At 34.7% G+C, this 7,136-nt stretch overlaps 1 long non-coding RNA gene across 1 annotated transcript; it reads left to right on the top strand.

Moving 5' to 3' along the window:
• Nucleotides 1-497: 497 nt before the first annotated feature.
• Nucleotides 498-2,361, top strand: LOC134260784 (uncharacterized). The gene is made up of 3 exons (XR_009990628.1): nucleotides 498-732; nucleotides 1,852-1,938; nucleotides 2,145-2,361. It is a non-coding gene; the product is annotated as an uncharacterized LOC134260784 (long non-coding RNA).
• Nucleotides 2,362-7,136: the final 4,775 nt, after the last annotated feature.

Below are 7,136 nucleotides of genomic sequence, written 5' to 3'. Positions count from 1 at the left end.
GAATATCTTTGTTCAATATTCTATTATATGAATGTTATTAAGAGTCAAAATCAGCAAGCATCGAGCATTTAGTTAAAAAATGTGGAAAGTGGCATAGAAACAGATTTGGTTAAAACTCATATATAAATTTTCAGAACAAAGGGTATAATAGAAAAAAGCAAGCCAAAAATAATTTTTCGCATTGTTGCCATGGAAACCACGCGCCTTTCAAATGGCGTGTTTTGTACTTTATCATGACACTTGAATTTATGGTTAAACAAATATTTTTTTATTACTAGTCATTAATAAAAGCTTTTTAAATTATTATTCTATTTATCTACAAATACTCTATTTTAACAACTGTTGATTATTGAAATTCTCTTCACCTTTTAATAAATAAAACTAGTTTTTGGAGGTTTATTTTGATTTAAAAAACAGCAAATTTTTAGTACTCTATAAGAAATCTACAACCACATTAAAGCTTATCAACATAAAATATATATTCAACAGTATTTGTCCTAGAAGAATCAAGAAAAAAATCTGCAGGCAACTAAAGCATTTATATATGATAACTGATTTAAATCCATAATTTTCTGTCTTTTTTGCTTCAAATTACCTCCCTTTGGTATAGCTCTCTAACATAGGAGGAATAAACGGTAGTTTGCTTACATTGTATTCAATAGACTAGAAGAAAATTACAAACTTGGAGCAGTCTGAGCCTCAGTTTTGGCGTTTTCATGAGTCTTAATTACGGTTAGTGACTGAATTTTTTACATTTTACCATTACAACAGTTTCTGAAGAATTTATAACAGAAATTAACCATGCAGGAAAATATGTAACACTTGGCAAGTGTTTTTTTTTTTTTTGTACATTTCAATTTAATTCTGATGGATTATATATGTTAGCATTACTTTAGTATTTTATAACTAAAAATAAAAGATTATGCATGGCCTGAGGAACCAAGAGGAGGGGGTATGCCCCTCCTTCCCCTCCCCGATAATATTGCCGATATTAAACTATATAATATGATAATTAAAATGAAATTAAATTCCCCAACTTGGATTGTTTCTGCGGGCCGAACGTGAAAAAGTTGGTTATGATCAGTTACATAACTGTATCCCAAATTATAAAGTTTAATTTGAATTTAGTTTAATTTTGATTTGTTGTATTCACAGCATGTGTGTAACCAAGTCACTCACCAGCTATAATGATTTTAACTTGAGTGATGGTCGGGTAAATAAAAATTCTGTATATAGTAATAGATATCTTTATTTACCATTTAAGATAATACCTGCTTTTTACATAAAAAAATATGAATTTATGAAAATCAACACTATTATGAAATATTTGTAAAATGGAATGACTTATGTTATGGCGTCGTAAAAAAAGAAAAAGGGGCAGGGGGTTAACTCTGTACTTAATATATTTTAGTTAAGGAAAGGGTATTACCTTGGAAGTATTGTGATACAGACAAGTATATAATGTAGTGGACTAGTGGTAACTGAATTGTATATATACCACAGTAAAATAATAAATTTAAAAAAAAAGGTTTTTGCTGATGCTCCCAGTGTTTACTTATGAAAGAAAATTCATATTCAGCTAACATTTTCACCGGTACCACTGAACTAATTTAAGTCAACTAGGTTCAAATAATAAGCATCATTAGAATTACAGCACATAAATTTTTGAAAAGAATTTCTATACTCTATTTTTTCTTGAGGGGGAGGGGTGTTATTGGAAAGAAATGAAAACCACAATTTAGAGTTTTGACAAAACCTAGAACCAATTGACCTTTTTATTACAAGTTTATATTTAAAGAATATCTAAAATCAATACCGTCTCAACTTTGTGTTGTATACTTCTGTTTTTAGAATGAAATTCGCCACTTTGAAGCCAAACTCGGAAAGAAGCAGAAACAGAATTGGATGAGCTGATATAGAATTAGACAGGAAAAACGTGTAAATAATACATTTAGTAAAAACGTTAACTTTTTAAAATAAAATGATAAACTAAACCATTGAGATCTCTTGGAATTTAATTGATTCCAATAAACATGCTTTGTATTCATCATCATTGCTCAAGCTCAACTAGAAATGGTTCTTAGTAAGTATCTGAGGGCAAAGCTGTATGATATTATTACATTTTAATTTTATAACTTTTTCAGATTATCATTATGAGAATACATCATTACAGTACAGACCATTGATGCTGGAAGTGAGTGGATAATGTTTCAGGGATCCAGAAAATAGATCCATAAATTGTACAGTGTATTCATGAAAGTGGATCAAATAAAAATGTTCAATCCAAAAGTAACATTCTTTGTTTGTCTGTTAGCATTTTTTTATTGATGTAAATCTAACAAGCTAATTCAGAGAATTTGTGTCCCCCGCTTAAGGAAAAAGTAAACCATGCGCAGTTCGGGGCGGGGGTGGGGGTGGGGGGTCGGATCCCCCTAATTGAATTTGTAGAATTTTTAAATGTATACATGTATACTGAAGCAAATAAAATATGTCAATATTGATATAATGATTTGATTATGTGTATAGATGGTTCATTTTATGTGGATTATTTATTACAACGTAATGATGATTTTATGAGTTTGTACAAGCTAGACCTCATAATTTTTTTTCATTTCACTTGCTGAATACTATCATTTAGTAAAAAAAAGAATTTCGGAAAAGAAAAAAAAATGATCGTCTGAGAATCGAGCCCGTGACCTCTCGCATGTGAAGCAGGAGACATACCACTGCGCCATGGAACTGCTGTATAATTTCGACCATTATATGCAAATATGAAGTCACATACATGTATATATTCACGTTTGATATCGTCAAAAATTTACACAAAACATGGTGTCTAATTCAACCTTTATTAAAAAGATCTGGTAGATGTGATAGGAATATAAATTCTGCCGAGAACCTGTTTTATACGCAATAACTCTCCTCATGCCCCTGTGCTAAAAATAGCGACGTAATACTATAAATACTAATAAAACAAAAGGGGCGGGACACTTTGAGAGAGGTCCTAGGGAGTTTTGGTATAAAATACATTGAATGAGCTCAAAATCTTCTTGAAATACCGCCCGGAAATGAAAGTGTTACACACAGAGAGAATGTATAAATTTACGACCTTTAACTTTGTCCTTTTGAACTCAAAATCAATAGGGGTCTTCATAAGGCCACGGGGAGTTGTCAAGTAAAATTTCATTGCAATAGCTCAAATGGTTTTAGAGATACTGTGTGGAAAGGAAAGTATTATAACAGACAGAATTTGTTTATTTATGACCTTGACCTTTGACTTTTTGACCACAAAATCAATAGGGTTCTTCTTTAGTCCATAGGGAGTAACTGTTGCTATGCTTAATTTCACTGCAAAAGCTCAGAGGGTTCTCGAGATTTCGTGTGGAAACGAAAGCGTTCCAGACAGACAGATAGATGGGCGGACGGAAGGACAAACGGACAAACTCGGGAGGGGGTGTGTGGTTAAACATTAGGGTACGTTGAGGAAAAAGTTGGGTGGGGGATGTCATCCCCCCTACCCAACCCAAACCTAATGCTACATGCCTGATTGACATGGTTTTACTTTATAATTATGTGAGCTGTCATAGTGACTCTCTTTCATAAACAAGAATTATTGTGAGAAAGCTAATAAAATGATACAAACCCTCCTGCTATTGCACTAAATGTTTTTTCATTACAAAAAAGGTCTAAATACTAATTTGAAACCTTTTAAAATTTTGCTTGTGCAGATATACATACCAAAAATGACTATGACAAATACTCAAGTCATAGGTAGTAAAACCGTTGTGTTGAGCACAAACTTTCCCTTCATTCGAAGTTAAATATGTAAATGTGCCAAACTCATATAGTACACTTTTACTGCAGTGACCTTGAAAAAGCTATGTCCTTGAGTCAAGGGCAAACATGTTCAAATGAATTTTGGTCAAGGTAATGAAAAACCTACAGCTTAAAAATAATTCCCAAGATTAAACCAAGTCTTTTCATTAGAATGTTACAGAATGGGCAAAGGTTGCACTTTTCTTCTATCAATGACCTTGAACTTGTTCAAATGACCTTGAGTCAAGTTTTTGACACATCTCTCGATCGCAAGCAATCTTAATATCAAGTATGAACTTTAAGTGGCACTTCATTGAAATGTATATGGACAAGTCAAAATTTTACATACATATGGATTGGTGAACAAGGTGATTCCTACCCCCCCCCTTTCCAAGGTTCGTTTGTGAGGAATATAAAATTCCTTTTGAAATTGAATGTGTATTTATTTATTAACACTAGTAAAGTTATGAGTATGCTTTGATCAGAACAATATGGCCAATATAATGGACACTGAACATGTATTCAAATTACCCCCACCCCTTCAAAAAAGCTTATAAATGCCAGATTTTCACACATTTTAACCATTTGTAACTTTTTTCTGCTAAAGTTGCCTGCAAATTTTATTGTATAGATATGACATATAGATAACCCCTAACAAGATCATACCATTCATTTTTCCAGCAGTGGTTGTAGATTTTGTGAATAAAGTGATAAACATATGTAACTTTTTTCAAAATTAATAAGCATTGACGCCATGTTCTTTTCCCGTTGTCATGGCAACAATATCACTACAGAAATTTTGTTTTTCCTATTTTTGGAGAATAAAGTAATTCCATCTTTTAACAAATAAAGTAACCAAAATACCTTATCTTATCACGTTCAGAAAACATATTCGTAGAAAAATGTCTAAAAACCATTGATTTTCATAAGGATTTATGAGCCCGTTGCTAAGGAAATGAATTTCCTTGGATACCAGTCCCTTCATACGCTCGAAAAAAATTTTAATTGTGTTTTAGCATTAGGTAAGACAAAATCTTTCATATACCAAAAGCTTTTGAAAAAATAAAATTTTGACTTTCCATTCAATGCTCGATGCTTGCTGATTTTGACTCTTAAATATTTTTATTCCAATTTTTCTAACTCCGCAGAAACGCACGGCGACTTAAAACTTTCATATCAACTAACCGACCGCCTCCTGGCGGCCGGTAATAAATGTAAATAATGTAACATCTTAAAAACAATAAAATACAATATAAGACATGTAAAATATATACTGACATTCAAAAGAAATGCAACACCCTCATTTTAGGGGGAAATTATATACTAGTTCTAACTATGTACCAAAAAAATTAGTAAATCTTGAACTTTGCTAAATTAGTTATTCAACGATTGAATGATTTTCATTCTATTACCGAAAGTTGCTTTTTAGTCCTCCTAACAGAAATCAAATTTAGCATTTTTAGTAAAATATTTGACAATATTTTGGGTTTTCAAGGGGTTGTAGCTATTAATCATAAGTATTGTACTAAAATCCCGGGTGTTCCAAAAACCACTGCGCTGAATAGGGTAAATGGCGATGTTGTTGAAAGGGGCGATGGGATTAGGACAGACAGGAAAACTGCACTTCCTTTGGATGTGGAAAACCAATTAGTAGAGGCCTGCATAAGAGCTGCGGAAATGGGCTTTGGAATCTCGAAACAGCAGCTCATTGTGAAGGTTTTTAGACTGTGCAAGTCCCAAAAGATCAACTGAAATGTTTTTAAAATCAACAATCCCAAGTGAGTATTGGTGGAGGGGGTTTCGTTCCCGCCATCCTCAAATTTCAATACGGAAACCGGAACCTCTTTCCACAATGCAATCTAGGATGATGAATAGAGTTGTTGTCTTCAACTATACTTGCTGTGCCTTATCTCCAACAACAACCTTACTCCTGACATGATATGGAAATGGTAAGCAGTTTGAACATCGGCCAACCTCTGTTGTTGCCAGGAAGGGAGCCAGGTCCATTCCAGGGAGGACAGGAAACTTCAGGTAGAATGTTACTTTCTTGCCTGTGCGAGTGCCCTGGGTAATATTCTTCCACCAATGTGCATCGTTAAAGGAAAGACACCACGGTGCCTCGAGTTTTTCAACCCTAAACTCTCCAGCTGAAACCTATTGGACCTACCAGGAAAGAGCCTGGATGTGCGACATCTTAGGACAGATGTGGTTTTCATAGGTATTCCTCCCAAACATCGGTCAAAAGCGTCCCCATCAGCTATTGATCCTGGACTCCCACTCTTCCCAAGAAGTCTTGGGTCTTCATCAGGAGACAGTGAGAAAGAAATCCTTATTCTGGCCATGCCTCCCAATACATTTCATCGCCTTCAGCCTCTGGATCAATGCATCTTTGGACATTTTCTCGTGCTTATGACAAAGCTTGTACCAACTTGCTGACTCAGCATCCAGACCTTGTCATAAACAAGACTACATGGCTAGGGTATTTAGCACAGCCTGGACTGCAGCCATCACCAAAGTCATCATCAGTGCTTTCAGGGCAACTGGAATATGGCCACCAAATCCATCTGCCATCCCAGAGAGTGCCTTTGTTCCTTCCCTGGTTTACGACGCACCGCTTGATCCAATTTCCATCGCCGTTCCTTCTTCAGCCATCGACGTTCCTTCTTCTTCAGCCATCCCAGAAAATTTTCAATGATTTAATGTATTTTCACTATATAATCCCCGCCCTAACACCAGAACACCTGACCCTGGGGCCATAAAATTCAAAATTTTGAAAGAGACATTCTTGCTCATCATAACTGTGTACTTAGTTAGTTTATTTAATACCCAGGAGCAGAGAAGAAATTTTTCAATGATTTAATGTATTTTCACTATATAATCAATAGAGCCCCACCCAACTCCAGAACCCCTGACCCTGGGGCAATAAAATTTAAAATTTTGGTAGAAGCACTCTTGCTCATCATAACAATGTACTTAGTTAGTATATTTAATACCTAGGAGCAGAAAAGATTTTCAAAGAATTCATGTATTTTCACTATATAATCAATAGAGCCCCGCCCTAAGACCAGAACCCCTGACCCTGGGGCCATAAAATTCACAATTTTGGTAGAGGCACTCTTGCTCATCATAACGATGTACTTAGTTGGTTTTTTTAATACCCAGGAGCAGAGAAGAAGATTTTGAAAGAAATGATGCATTTTCACTATATACTTATTTAGCCCCGCCCTAACACTAGAACCCCTGACCTCAGGGCCATGAATTTCACAATTTTGGTAGAGGACTCAATGCTGATTACAATCATGCAGACAGTTTGACGGCTT

The sequence above is a fragment of the Saccostrea cucullata genome, unplaced genomic scaffold (assembly GCF_032062105.1).
Source record: "Saccostrea cucullata isolate Sc308-1 unplaced genomic scaffold, CSIRO_AGI_Scuc_v1 ctg1246, whole genome shotgun sequence".
NCBI classification, from domain to species: Eukaryota; Metazoa; Mollusca; class Bivalvia; order Ostreida; family Ostreidae; genus Saccostrea; species Saccostrea cuccullata.
This window is presented reverse-complemented; position numbering and strand designations above follow the sequence as displayed.